The sequence below is a fragment of the Scyliorhinus torazame genome, chromosome 24 (genome assembly GCF_047496885.1).
Source record: "Scyliorhinus torazame isolate Kashiwa2021f chromosome 24, sScyTor2.1, whole genome shotgun sequence".
Lineage (NCBI taxonomy): Eukaryota > Metazoa > Chordata > Chondrichthyes > Carcharhiniformes > Scyliorhinidae > Scyliorhinus > Scyliorhinus torazame.
In genome coordinates this window covers 38792428-38806849 of record NC_092730.1, presented here as the reverse complement: position 1 = coordinate 38806849, position 14422 = coordinate 38792428, and the positions used below count along the sequence as shown (strand labels likewise).

The 14422-nt window shown below is 45.5% G+C and overlaps 3 non-coding genes across 3 annotated transcripts; 1 reads left to right on the top strand and 2 right to left on the bottom strand.

Moving 5' to 3' along the window:
- Positions 1-4190: 4190 nt before the first annotated feature.
- Positions 4191-4272, bottom strand: trnas-gcu (transfer RNA serine (anticodon GCU)). Its single transcript has one exon. It is a non-coding gene; the product is annotated as a tRNA-Ser (tRNA).
- An 8791-nt stretch (positions 4273-13063) lies between these two features.
- On the bottom strand, positions 13064-13145 carry trnas-uga (transfer RNA serine (anticodon UGA)). Its single transcript has one exon. It is a non-coding gene; the product is annotated as a tRNA-Ser (tRNA).
- Positions 13146-13843: 698 nt separating this feature from the next.
- On the top strand, positions 13844-13916 carry trnak-cuu (transfer RNA lysine (anticodon CUU)). The gene has a single exon. It is a non-coding gene; the product is annotated as a tRNA-Lys (tRNA).
- The last annotated feature ends 506 nt before the right edge of the window (positions 13917-14422 follow it).

Here is a 14422-nt window from a genome sequence, read left to right as displayed (position 1 = left end):
TATCCCATGCCTCCTTACTTTCTGCAGAAGCCTACCATGGGGAACCTTATCAATTCCTTACTAAAATCCATGTACACTACATACACTCTTTACCTTCATCCACATGCTTGGTCACCTCCTCAACGAATTCAATATGACTCGTAAGGCAAGACCTACACCTCACAAATCCGTGCTGACTATCCCGAATCAAGAAGTGTCTTTCCAGATGCTCAGAAATCCTATCCTTCAGTACCCTTTCCATTACTTTGCCTACCACCGAAGTAAGACTAACTGGCCTGTAATTCCCAGGGTTATCCCTAGTCCCTTTTTTGAACAGGGGCACGACATTCGCCACTCTCCAATCCCCTGGTACCACCCCTGTTGACAGTGAGGACGAAAAGATCATTGCCAACGGCTCTGCAATTTCATCTCTTGCTTCCCATAGAATCCTTGGATATATCCCGTCAGGCCCGGGGGACTTGTCTATCCTCACGTTTTTCAAAATGCCCAACACATCTTCCTTCCTAACAAGTATTTCCTCGAGCTTGCCAGTCTGTTTCACACTGTCCTCTCCAACAATATGGCCCCTCTCATTTGTAAATACAGAAGAAAAGTACTCGTTCAAGACCTCTCCTATCTCTTCAGATTCAATACACAATCTCCTGCTACTGTCCTTGATCGGACCTACCCTCGCTCTAGTCATTCTCATATTTCTCACATATGTACAAAAGGCCTTGGGGTTTTCCTTGATCCTACCCGCCAAAGATTGTTCATGCCCTCTCTTTGCTCTCCTAATCCCTTTCTACAGTTCCCTCCTTGCTACCTTGTATCCCTCCAACGCCCTGTCTCAACCTTGTTTCCTCAGCCTTACATAAGTCTCCTTTTTCCTCTTAACAAGATATTCAACCTCTCTTGTCAACCATGGTTCCCTCACTCGACCATCTCTTCCCTGCCTGACAGGACACGTAGTACCTGTTCCTTGAACAAGTTCCACATTTCACTTGTGTCCTTCCCTGACAGCCTATGTTCCCAACTTATGCACTTGAATTCTTGTCTGACAACATCGTATTGACCCTTCCCCCAATTGTAAAACTTGCCCTGTTGCACGCACCTATCCCTCCCCATTACGAAAGTGAAAGTCACAGAATTGTGGTCACAATCTCCAAAATGCTCCCCCACTAACAAATCTATCACTTGCCCTGGTTCATTACCAAGTACTAAATCCAATATTGCCCCTCCTCTGGTCGGACAATCTACATATTGTGTTAGAAAAGCTTCCTGGACACACTGCACAAGCACCACCCCATTCAAACTATTTTGATCTAAAGAGTTTCCACATAATGTTTGGGAAGTTGAAGTCACCCACGACTACTACCCTGTGACTTCTGCACCTTTCCAAAATCTGTTTCCCAATCTGTTCCTCCACATCTCTGCTACTATTGGGGGGCCTATAGAAAACTCCTAACAAGGTGACTGCTCCTTTCCTATTTCTGAATTCAACCCATGCTACCTCAGTAGGCTGATACTCCTCGAACTGCCTTTCTGCAGCTGTTATACTATCTCTAATTAACAATGCCACCCCCAACCCCACCTCTTTTACAACCCTCCATAATCTTATTGAAACATCTACAACCAGGGACCTCCAACAACCATTTACGCCCCTCTTCTATCCAAGTTTCCGTTATGGCCACCACATCGTAGTCCCTAGTACCGATCCATGCCATAAGTTCACCCACCTTATTCCTGATGCTTCTTGCGTTGAAGTATACACACTTCAACCCATCTCCGTGCCTTCAAGTACTCTCCTTTGTCAGTGTTCCCTTCCCCACTGCCTCATTACACGCTTTGGCGTCCTGAATATCGGCTACCTTAGTTGCTGGACTACAAATCCGGTTGTCATTACCCTGCTAAATTAGTTTAAACCCTCCCGAAGAGTACTAGAAAATCTCCCTCCCAGGATATTAGTGCCCCTCTGGTTCAGATGCAACCCGTCCTGCTTGTACAGGTCCCACCTTCCCCAGAATGCGCTCCAATTATCCAAATACCTGAAGCCCTCCCTCCTACACCATTCCTGCAGCCACGTGTTCAGCTGCACCCTCTCCCTGTTCCTAGCCTCGCTATCACGTGGCACCGGCAACAAACCAGAGATGACAACTCTGTCTGTCCTGGCTTTTAACTTCCACCCTAACTCCCTAAACTCATTTATTGCCTCCACACCCCTTTTCCTACCTATGTCGTTGGTACCAATGTGCACCACGACTTCTGGCTGCTCCCCCTCCCCCTTAAGGATCCTGAAGACACGATCCGAGACATCCCTGGCCCTGGTACCCGGGAGGCAACATACTGTCTGCGAGTCTCGCTCGCGACCACAGAATCTCCTATCTATTCCCCTAACCATTGAATCTCCTACAACTATTGCTTTTCTATTCTTCCCCCTTCCCTTCTGAGCCCCAGAGCCAGACTCAGTGCCAGAGACCTGGCCGCTAGGGCCTTCCCCCGGTTGGTCATCCCCGCCAACAGCGTCCAAAACGGTATACTTGTTTTGAAGGGGAACGGCCACGAGGAATCCCTGCACTGTCTGCTTTTTTTTTCTTTCCCCTGACTCTAACCCAGCTATTCTTGTCCTGTACATTGGGTGTGGTTACCTCCATGTAACTCTTCTCTATCACCCCCTCTGCCTCCCGGATGATCCGAAGTTCATCCAGCTTCAGCTCCAATTCCCCAACACGGTCTTTGAGGAGCTGGTGTTGGGTGCACTTCCCGCAGGTATAGTCAGCGGGGACACCGGTGGTATCGCTCACCACCCACATCCTACAGGAGGAGCATGCAACTGGCCTAGCCTCCATCCCCTCTTACCTTACAGAATATAGCTGCCCTGTGGACCAACTGGATCTCCGCCCTCCGACTCCCAGTCAGCTGCACTCTCTGTAAACTCCTGGCTCTCTTCCAACTCTTTGTGGAAATGTAGGAAAGAAAATGAAAGGAGCACCTTACTTCCTCCTCACCTAACTCCCTCAGTCACCAAACTCTCACTCTAGCACTCAAATGCACCAAATTCAGCTCTCACTCAGTCACCAAACTCTCACTATAGCACTCAAATGCACCAAATTCAGCACTCAGTGCAAACAAAGTCTGCACTGTAGGGGATCACTTTTATACTGTGAATCTAGCCTCCAAAGGCTTGTGATTCTGTGGAATTCGCTACCCCAGAGTGCGGTGGATGCAGGTACAGTGAATAAATTTAAGGAGGAGGTCGAGAGATTTTTGTTGGTATTGAGTGGAAGGGTTATGGAGAACGGGTGGAGTTGCGGCCAGTATGGGATTAGCCAAGATCTCATGGAAGGTGTTAGGCTCAGGAGGCTAAATTGCCTTCTCCCGCTCCTAGGTGATGTGTTATAGTGAGGACGTATTCTAACTGAGATCAATCGCCCTCTTCATCTGTAACACTGTAGGTAACAGATGAGAAACACATCAACCGTGATAGAATGGCGGGGCAGACTCGATGGGTCTAATGGCTTAATTCTGCTCCTATATTTTATGAACTTATATTTTGTGCGACTTCGTGAGTTTCAAACTGAGGGGAAGGAACATTTTCCACTCCGAATTTATGCGCAATTAGGGCAGGGAGTGAAAAGTAACTTTCTCAGCTTTTTATTATTTGGCTTCACCATGGACAGTGTTCGACTATTCACCGCCCACCAAGCCCTTAAACAAAAGCTAAAACTCACAGCCTTTTTTCTATATCCTCATGAAGTGGACGAAACAGAGATCCAACAGACACGTTACAGACAAGAATGGGATTTGAATCCACGTGTGCAGAGTACAATGGATTATTGTGCATCACCTTAACCACGTGGTACAACCCCTTTAGTTCATGTAACTTTAATATCTGACCTTGTCACAGACAAGTAGCCGAAGCACCCCACCAATGTACAATCAGGAGGACGTTCATCCACGAGAGGTGGCAGAAGGTAATAATGGGAGAAGTGAATACGGTAACCTCGACTGCACAGTGGGTAGCCGAAGAAGAATTGGTGGCAATGTGGGGTTAAGCCCCAAACACGTCTGCCTCCGTTCGTACTTCCGTTCGTCCCTCCTCTAACCCAACTCGATGCAAGTGGCCTGACAACTTGGAATAGTTTGTCACATCAGTGATTGCAGATCCATCGTGTAAAATGAATCCCGCTTCCGAGAAACAACGGGCGAAAAATCGACGAGGATGGGATTCGAACCCACGTGTGCAGAGCACAATGGATTAGCAGTCCATCGCCTTAACCACTCGGCCACCTCGTCGCACAAATTTTTGCGACAATACGTCTTAATTCGTTTTGCACCCATGAACTGATGGAAATTATTTGCCTCTTTCTATTCAACCAGGTGTTCAACAGGGGGAATTGCAGTGGACGTGGTATAGTGGTGAGCATCACTTCTTTTGAAACCGTTGACTCCGTTTCGATTCCCGGCCATCGCAGTAATAGTTGAATCGGATATTTTTGCGCGACATCCTGAGTTTCAAACTGAGGAAGACTGGTCAACTGTTTCTCATTCAGAATTTATGCGGATTATCTAAGTGAGGTGTTTAAGATGCGAAAAGGTGTAGATATTGTAGACGTGGAGTTGATGTTACCTGTTGTGGGGTAGTCTAAAACGAGAGGTCATCATCTTAGAATATGAGGCTGCAAATTTACAAAAGATTTAAAGAAAAACTACTTCTCCCAAAGGGTTGTAATTCTGTGGAATTCACTTCCTCAGAGTGTGGTGGATGCAGGGACAGTGAGAAAGTTAAGGAGGACTTAGAGAGACTTTTATTGGTAATGAGTTGAAGGGTTCTGGAGAACGGGCAGGACGGTGGTGTTGAGGCCATTATGTTTGATCAGGCAAGATCACATGGAAGGTTTTACGCCCAAGAGGCTGAATTGCACATCCCAGCTCCAATGTTATGTGTTCTCGGGAGCGAGGTGTTCTGGCTGATATCTCAATCGATCTCTTGTTCCGTAACATTTCAGGTAGCAGATGATGAACATTTCAGTCATGATCAAATGGCGGGCAGACTCGATGGGTCGAATGGCGTAACACTGCTCACATATCTGAAGAATCTATCGTTTGCGCGGCTTCATGACTTTCTAACTGAGGGAAAGAAATAGTTTCCAACTCAGAATTTGTGCGCAATTATGGGGGGAAGTGAATTAAGTAACTTTCTCGTCATTTTCTAAAGTGGTTTCAATATGGAAAGTGTTCGATTATTCACAACCCCAAGTCCCAAACACTAAAAATCACAGCATTTTTCCGTCACCCTCATGAAGTGGATCAAACAGAGACACGACAGATACGTTACAGACGAGGATTGGATTCGAACTCAAGTGCGCAGAGCACAAAGGTTTCTTGTGCATCCCCTTAACCACGTGGTACAACTCCTTACTTCATGGAACTTTAATGTCTGACCTTCTCACAGACAAGTGACCGAAGCAACCCTCCAGTGCACAAACAGGAGGATGTTCATCCAGGAGAGGTGGCAGAAGGTAATTATGGGAGAAGTCAACCCGGTATCCTCGACTGTACTGTGTATAGCCGAAGAAGAACTGGTGTCAAATAGCGGTTAAGCCCCAAACCCGTCTGCCTTCGTTCCTCCGTCCTCTAACCCAACTCGCTGCAATCTGGCCTGACAACTTGGAATAGATTGTCACATCAGTGATTGTAGATCCATCCAGGAAAAATAAGGCCCACGTCCGAGAAAAGTGGATTTAAAATCAACGAGAATGGAATTCGAACACACGTATGTAGAGTACAATGGATTAGTAGTCCATCGCCTTAACCACTCGGCCACCTCGTCCCACAACTGCACATGTCAACAGGTTTTAATTCGTTTTGCATCCATGAACTGATGGAATGTATCTGCTTCCTTCTATTCACCTGGTGTTCAAAATTGGAAATGCAGCGATGGTGGGAGAGTGGTGAGCAAAGTTTTCTTCCAAGCAGTTGTTCCAGTTCGATTCCCGGTCATCGATCTAATAGTTGAATCGCATGTTATTGTGCGACATCGTGAGTTTTAAACTGAGGAAGACTTGTCCACAGTTTCTCACTCAGAATGTATGCGTAATTATCTAATTGAGATGTTCAAGGTACCAAAAGGTATGTAAAAAGTTGACGTGGGGCTGTTGCTTCCTCTTGTGGGGCATTCTAAAACGAGAGGTCATGCTCTTAGAATAACAGATTGCAATTTTAAAAAAGAATTGAGGAAAAACTACTCATCCCAAAGGGTTTATGATTCCGTGGAATTCGGTACCCCAGATTGCGTTGGATGGAGGGAGAGTGAGTAAGTTTAAGGAGGAGGTAGAGAGATTTTATTGGTAAGGAGTTCAAGGGATACGGAGAACGGGAAGACGGTGGAGTTGAGGCCAGGATGGGATCAGCCAACATCACATGGAAGGTGTTAGGCTCAGGAGGCTAAATTGCCTACCCCCGCTTCGAGGTCATGCGTTCTGGGGTGAAAGTGTTCCTGCTGATAACCCAATCGACCTCTTCGTCTGTAACATTGTAGGTCGCAGATGGGGAATATATCAGCCATAATAGAATGGCTGGGCAGACTCGACGGGTCTAATTGCTGAAGACTGCTTCTTTATTTTATGAACTTACTTTTTGCGCGACTTTGTGAGTTTCAAACTGAGAGGACGGAACTGTTTCTAACTCAGAATGTATACGCAATTAGGTCAGGGAGTGAAATAAGTAGCTTTCTAACCTTTTTATAATGTGGTTTCAACATAGACTGTGTTCGTCGAATTCACCACCCGCCAAGCCCGCGAACCAAAGCAAAAAATCACAGCATTTGTACTTCATGCTCATGAAGTGGACCAAACAGAAACACAACAGACACATTACAGACGAGTATGGGATTTGAATCCACGTGTGCAGAGTACAATGGATTATTGTGCGTCTCCTTAACCACATGATACAACTCATTTACTTCAATGGAATTTTAATATGCGATCTTATTACAGGCAAGTAGCCAAAGAACCCCTCCAGTCTACAAACAGGAGGAGGTTCATCCTGGAGAGGTGGGTGAGGAGAATTATGGGAGACGTCATCCCGGTAACCTCAACTGTACTGTGGGTAGCCGAAGAACTCGTGTCACGGTGCGGTTCCATTGACAACGTATCCAGAGGCACATATAGTGACGAAGACTGACAGGTTCAGAATGTCTCTTACACTCTCACACATTACCTGAGAGTGACAGGAATCCCCCATTTACAAACGGGACCAGAGAAGGGCAGAGAGAATGCACGTCACTCCCACATACAACATGTTGACGGATTCAACACAACCAAAATATAAGAAAAGATCATCACCACATATTATCTTCTTCGAAATCCCGCCGTCCCAACTTTAATATAATAAAAACAATTTTTATCAGTTGTGTCTCACTCTAATCTGTGAACTTCGCTCTACCGCAGTGTGTTGACAGCTACTGGCCACGACACAGAACCGCAACAGAGCGGGGGAGATTCACATGAACTGTCGGTGATAGAATGTGATCGGGTGGACGGAGAGGTGTTCGGAGTATGTAAAATTTAAACAATCTATATTCATGCATTTCCCAATGGAATTGGTGGAATTTGGGAGTGTTTATCTTGAGGATCAATTGAGCAGAGACTTTAAAGCATTTATCTGTGGTTCCCTCTGTGTGAGCTATGCAACATTGTACTGTGTCATGCTGTCTCCTTCATTCCTGGGACGAGACTGCAAGAAGGATTCTGAAAGGTATTTGCTGCAAAGCAAACAGGAACGTGCGTGATGTTTACTTTTGCTGTGAGGTAGAATGTAAATAGCAGAGAATAGCCTCGATTCCTCGACCTCGGGCTAATGGCCCAGCACGCTTCCGCTGCGGCACTCTGCTCCTTAAACCAGGAGCTACAACATTACTGCCTGGCTGTAGCCACACATCTATTCACTTCCACATTTGTTCTTTCAACAAGAATACACGTTTGAGCACACTGATTCTGGTCAGCATAGTTCAGATAATTTACTTTCGTGCTGAACGGTTGTTCTGTGAAGGGGATGTGATTTATTCTGTGACGTTGTTCTGATGAGAAAGTGGGGAATGACTGGAATCATCTTCATAGAAGGAAGTTCGGGGCGGCAGTTTCACCTCTCTGGGAACATTGATCACGCTCTTACTGATTTCTTCAAGCTTTGCTTCAAGTGCGACCCCAGAGAAGACAACTACGAGCAAAGTGGCGCAGCGGACGTGTGCTGGACCCCTAACCCAGAGGTCGATGGATCTAAACCAGCCTCTGCTATTTATATTCTCACTCACACGAAACGGAAACAAGTTGCTATATGTCAGCAGCACATCTGCCTTTTTCTTTATTAGTATCAAAGTTTTGCTTTCAGTCTGATCCGCTCTTTGGCACCGGTTCTTCAGCTACCCACAGTACAGTCGAGGAGACTAAGTTGAGTTCTCCCAGAACATTCTTCTGGCTCCTCTAGTGGATGAACGTTCACCTGATTGGACACTGGAGGGGTTCTTCGGCTACTTGTCCGTGAAAGCAGTACCGGAAGCAGCTGTGGAGAGAGATTGCAGTCGCCAGAATGCAACTCTCCATTTGTACACTTCACGTCGCTCAGATCTTAGACTCTCAATAGCTTCGTGTGAGGAAGAGGTAGAGCGGGAATTCGGTTCTTGTTGATTGGAGCAAACTGTTCTATGCAGCAATGAGAAGCTCCTTCACCCCCAGCGGGTTGGATAAGGATGGCACTCATATAAGGGCTCTGGCTAGGGATTAAAAGTAGGGAAAGCATCTATTGTTTGAAATGAAATGACGATGAAGATAGAATTTATGTCGATTTGCGAGTGGATCCTAGTTTGGACGACAGCCGAGTGGTCTAAGTTGCTGCGTTTAGATCGAAGTCTCGACTCGAGGCGTGGGTTCGACTCCCACAACTGATATTGCCTTTTTTCTCCATGAGGTTAAATTTCTCCAGCAAGATTTTGAACATCAGGAAGATCCAATACCTCCCTTTCAGTGGAAAAGCGTTGGTCTCAGGACATGAGATTCTTGTTTAAATACGCACAGCAAGACCACACAGGCAAAAGCGCAGTTAATGCCTCGATAATCTGCTTCAGTGACTCTGGTTGAGGAATTAATATTGAGCACAGGACTCCGGATAAAATTCGTCTTATCTTCTTGTAAATAGTCTGGCTGGTTGGAGTGATTACATCCGTCTGAGAGGGGAAGTTGGAAACTCGGTTTCTATTGTGATTTACTGCTGGATAAAACTTTATTTCCTTATTGGCCCCCTGTGAGGTATTACTGGATATCGTTATTTCTCTATATTGCCCCTCTGTTGGGTACTATTGGATAACGTTTCCAGTCCAGCTTTGACAAATGGTCACCTGGACTCGAAACGTTTGCTCTTTCCTCTCCCTACAGATGCTGTCAGATCTGCTGAGACTTTAAGGCATTTTCTCTGTGGTTCCCGATGTGTGAGCTTTACAATGTTGTACTGCGTCATGCTTGTCCTTCATTCTTGGGACTAATGTCGGGATGAGACTGCAAGAATGTTTCTGATAGGTATTTGCTGCAAAGCAAACAGGAACGTGTGTTATGTTTTCTTTTTGTGTCAGGGAGAATGTAAATAGCAGAGAACTACCTCGATTCCTCGACCTCGGGCTAATGGCCCAGCACGCTTCCGCTGCGGCACTCTGCTCCTTAAACCAGGAGCTACGATTTTACTGCCCTGCGGTAGCCACACAGGTATTCACTTCCTCATTTTTTTTCTTTCAACTAGAACACACGTTTGAGCACAATAATTCTGGTCAGCATATTTCAGATAATTTACTTGCGTTCTGAATGTTGTTCTGTGAAGGTGATGTGATTTCTTGTGTGACGTTGTTCTGATGATAAAGTGGGGAGTGACTGGAATCACCTTCATAGAATGAAGTTCGGGGCGGCAGTTTCACCTCTCTGGGAACATTGATCACGCTGTTATTGATTTCTTCAAACATTGCCTCAAGTCCGACCCCGGACAGAGTCAACCACGAGCAGCGTGGAGCAGCGGCCCATAACCCAGTGGTCGATGGATCGAAACCACTCTCTGCTATATATATTCTCAATCACACCAAACGAAAACAAGTCGCTATTTGTCAGCAGCACATCTACCTTTTTCTTTATTAGTATCAACGTTTTGCTTACAGTCTGATCCGCTCTTTGACACCTGTTCTTCAGCTACCCACAGTATAGTCGAGGTGACAAAGTTGACTTCTCCCAGAACACTCTTCTGGCGCCTCTCCTGGATGAACGTTCTCCTGTTTGGAAAAAGGAGGGATTCTTCGGCTACTTGTCTGTGAAAGCAGCACCGGGAGCAGCTGTGGAGAGAGATTGCAGTCGTCAGGATGCAACTCTCCAATTGGATACTTCACGTCGCTCAGATCTTAGGCTTTCAATATCTTCGAGTGAGGAACAGGTAGAGCGGGAATTCGTTCCTGGTTAATTGGAGCAAACTGATCAACGCAGCAATGAGGAGCTCCTTAACCCTCAGCGGCCTGGACAAGGATGACACTCAGATACAGGACTCTGGCTGGTGTTCAAAAGTAGGATAAGCATATCTTGTTTGAAATGGAATGACGATGAAGATAGAATTTGAGATGATGTGTGCACGGATCTTAGTTTCGCCGACAACGCATCAGGGTGACCGAGCGGTCAAAGGTTCAGGTCGCAGTCTCTTCTGGAAGCGTGGGTGCGAATCCTACTCCTGATATTGACCTTTCCCCCACGAGGTTAATTTTCTCCGGCGAGATTTTCAACCTCACGAGTGTCCAATACCTTCCTTTCAATGGAAAAGCGTTGGTCTCAGGACATGAGATTCCCGCTTAAATACGCACAGCAAGACCACACAGGCAAAAGCGCAGTTAATGACTCGATAATTTGCTTCAGTGACTTTGGTTGAGGAATTAATATTGATCCCAGGACTCCGGGTAAAATTCGTCTTCTCTTGGAAATAGTCAGGCAGGTTCGATTGTTCACATCCGCCCGAGAGGGGAATATGGGAACTTAGTTTCTATTGTGATTTGTTGCTCGATAAAGCTTTATTTCCTTATATGCCCCATGTGAGTTATTAATGGATATCGTTATATATCTATATTGCCCCTTTGTGGGGTACTACTGGATATCGTATCCGGTCCAGCTTTGACAAAGTGTCACCTGGACTCGAAACGTTAACTCTTTTCTCTCCCTACAGATCTGGTCAGTCTTGCTGAGACTTTAAAGCATTTTCTCTGTGGTTCCCTCTGTGTGAGCTTTACAATGTTGTAATGTGTCATGCTGTCTGCTTTATCCTGGGTTTAATGTCGGGATGAGACTGCAAGAAAGTTTCTGATAGGTATTTGCTGCAAAGCAAACAGGAACGTGCGTTATTTTTACTTTTCGTGTCAGGGAGGATGTAAATAGCAGAGAATAGCCTCGATTCCTCGACCTCGGGCTAATGACCCAACACGCATCCGCTGCGGCACTCTGCTCCTTAAACCAGGACCTACAACATTTCTGCCCTGCGGTAGCCACACAGCTATGCACTTCCTCATTTTTTCTTTCAACAAGAACACACGTTTGAGCACACTGATTCTGGTCAGCATAGTTCAGATCATTTACTTTCGTGCTGAATGGTTATTCTGTGAAGGGGATGTGATTTCTTCTGTGACGTTGTTCTGATGGGAAAGTGGGGAGTGACTGGAATCACCTTCATAAAATGAAGTTCGGGGCGGCAGTTTCATCTCTCCGGGAACATTGATTACTCTGTTACTGATTTCTTCAAGCTTTGCCTGTATTTGTAGAACGAATACACAAACAATGAAGCGGGAGAATGTATTAAATCAGAGATTGGATATTCTTGTAACCAATACGGCTGTAATGGGAATCCTTCATTTTCCGATAAATCGGGATGAACAGATCGCTCAGTCAGAAATCAGATATCTGGGGATTTAAATGTGATTACTACAGTGATAATATTAACCATGTTAATGTTATTTTGCTCCAATTGAAACGTATCACGAATACCTCGTTAACTTGTTGCACAACTTGCTTTCAGCCAGGAGATGGCAGCAGTGCGCAATAGTTTGGGTCTCCTGATTGTGTCCACAGATCTCGATAGGAATGGAGCTGCTGCTTCCCGGGGAGCTGCCAAGCAAGAGGCACAGATACTGACCAACTGCACCCGCTCCAAATAGATTCCCCAAATTACTGAACAAAACAAAAACAAGCACAAATCATATTTTAAGAAACTATGACAGTGACTCTGAAAACAATACACCATCACCTCTGAAAGAATCGATTTGCTGTAACTAATTAAAGATGAACCGTTTCAATATCAGCCGTAATTCCTTACCAGTTCTCAGACAGGCACCGACTCGTTAGAAGTTTGCTTCACTTTTCAAGGTCTGGCTCAATAAAATCAATCACAGGCCCATGATCTGCTTTCCTCCTGTCCTCAGACACATCCACTTTGTACAAGGGCGCACGAACTGGTTTTCAGAGTAAGAGTCAGACTGCAGTCACTGCCTTCTCCCTCGATCCCTTTATCCCTGAACCACCTCACAACCAGGAATGGAACTTCTCACAGAGCCAAGAATGGAATAGTTTGTCGATTCTTCCACTGATTCAGGACCGCCCATCGCCAGGATGTATTCGTCCAAAAGAGTTGGGATGAAATAGGGCTGAGTTTCACTGTATCCAATCAGTCCCCGGAGAAGCACAAAGACAGTGAGTGAGGGAGAGAGAAAGAAACAAAGAAACAGATAGAGAGATAAAATATGTTCCATTTCTAACACGATCTTTTTACCCAAAAAAACTTTCAGCTGAATGAAACCGAACCACGTTTCCATTCGCTGCCGTTGCTGCTTCTCCTTCCAAACGTTGCAGGAAACGTTATTATTGATTGATTGTTGTTTTGAGTGCGAGCTTCTTTATATTTCGTTCAGTTTCCAAAACAAATGCTGAACATCTGACTGACTCAAACCGTTCATTTACAAACATTCCAATTCATTCTCGAGTCAGTGGCTTGCGCGGGGAGTTCAGCAAACACTTCGAAACACAGTCGCTGCGAGCAGAGTTCGAACCAGCGTGGGGAAGCCCCACGGGATTTCAAGTCTAACGCCTTAACCACTCAGCCATCGCAGCTGTGTCTAGTGTGCCATTCACTAGTAATTTGGTCGATAGAATACATTCTAAAACCATCCTGGAATCACTCCAGGAAGTTATTGCATTCAAACGATCAACGGGGCCCCGGTGTTTATGTGAGGAGGGGTTGAATCTTCGTGGAAAATGACCATTGGATTTGGAGAGAGGCCTTGAGAGACTCGAAAACCTCAGCTCCCTAAACGCACAATTCCACCGATTAAATAGATTGTGGAACAACATCAGTTACATTGGAAATATATTAGAAATTCAAATGGAACAGGACCACACTTTACAGTCTGGAAGAAAATTTAAATGATGAAATCTAGAAATTACAGCACAGAAGGAGACTTCTGCAGGCCGAACGGTCACCTGATGACGCAACTAAAATGGTCACGTGTCGGGATTTCGGCAGTTCCCCGGATCGCGGTCAGAGCACACGCCAGGAGGTGCTGCTCAATTATTAAGTCAGTTATTTTTTATTACATGTCATTGGTCGTCAGTCATTGAGAGACCAGCATTCCTACATGGTATCAGGAGTGGGCAGAACGTCTTCACCGCATCAACATGCTTGTATCACAGAATCGTAGAATATCCAGCTCAGAAGTAGGCCATTCGGCCCAACAAGTCAGCACTGACCTTCCGAATGAGCACCGCAGCAACTATCTTCAAGAAGAGGTTTAATAGACAATGCACCAGCAGCCCGGCTAGCTCAGTCGGTAGAGCATGGGACTCTTAATCCCAGGGTCGTGTGTTCGAGCCTCACGTTGGGCGCTTTCTTGTTATTATCTGAACATGTTGATGCTGAATGAACTGTCTTCATAACAGGAACACAAGGTTATGTCCCTTGACTGGGAATCCAGAGGTCCAAAGGAACCTCGTGACAAAATTTAATAAATATGTAATTAAAATTTCGTCTCAGTAACGGCGCAGAAAGGGTCTGCTTCCGACGGATCTTACTTCCACAACTGGGAACACATTACACAACAGATAATGATTTGACACAACGACAGTGAAGATCTGTAACCGGCAGTGTCACGGTTCCATGGCAGAGAGCACGGCTACACAGCAGAGAGCTCAGTTACACAGCAAGATCTAATTTTACAAACAGGGTCTCTCTGTGTGCAGCAGAAAACACATTTTCCTAAAAAAAACAGTTTCTCCATCTCGGCACCTTTTCTGTGTGTCATTGTATGTGTGTCCTGATAGTCTCTTCGTGATTTTTTGTGTATCTTTCTCTGTCTGTTACAGCAGTGCTGCTGTTATGTATTAATCTCACT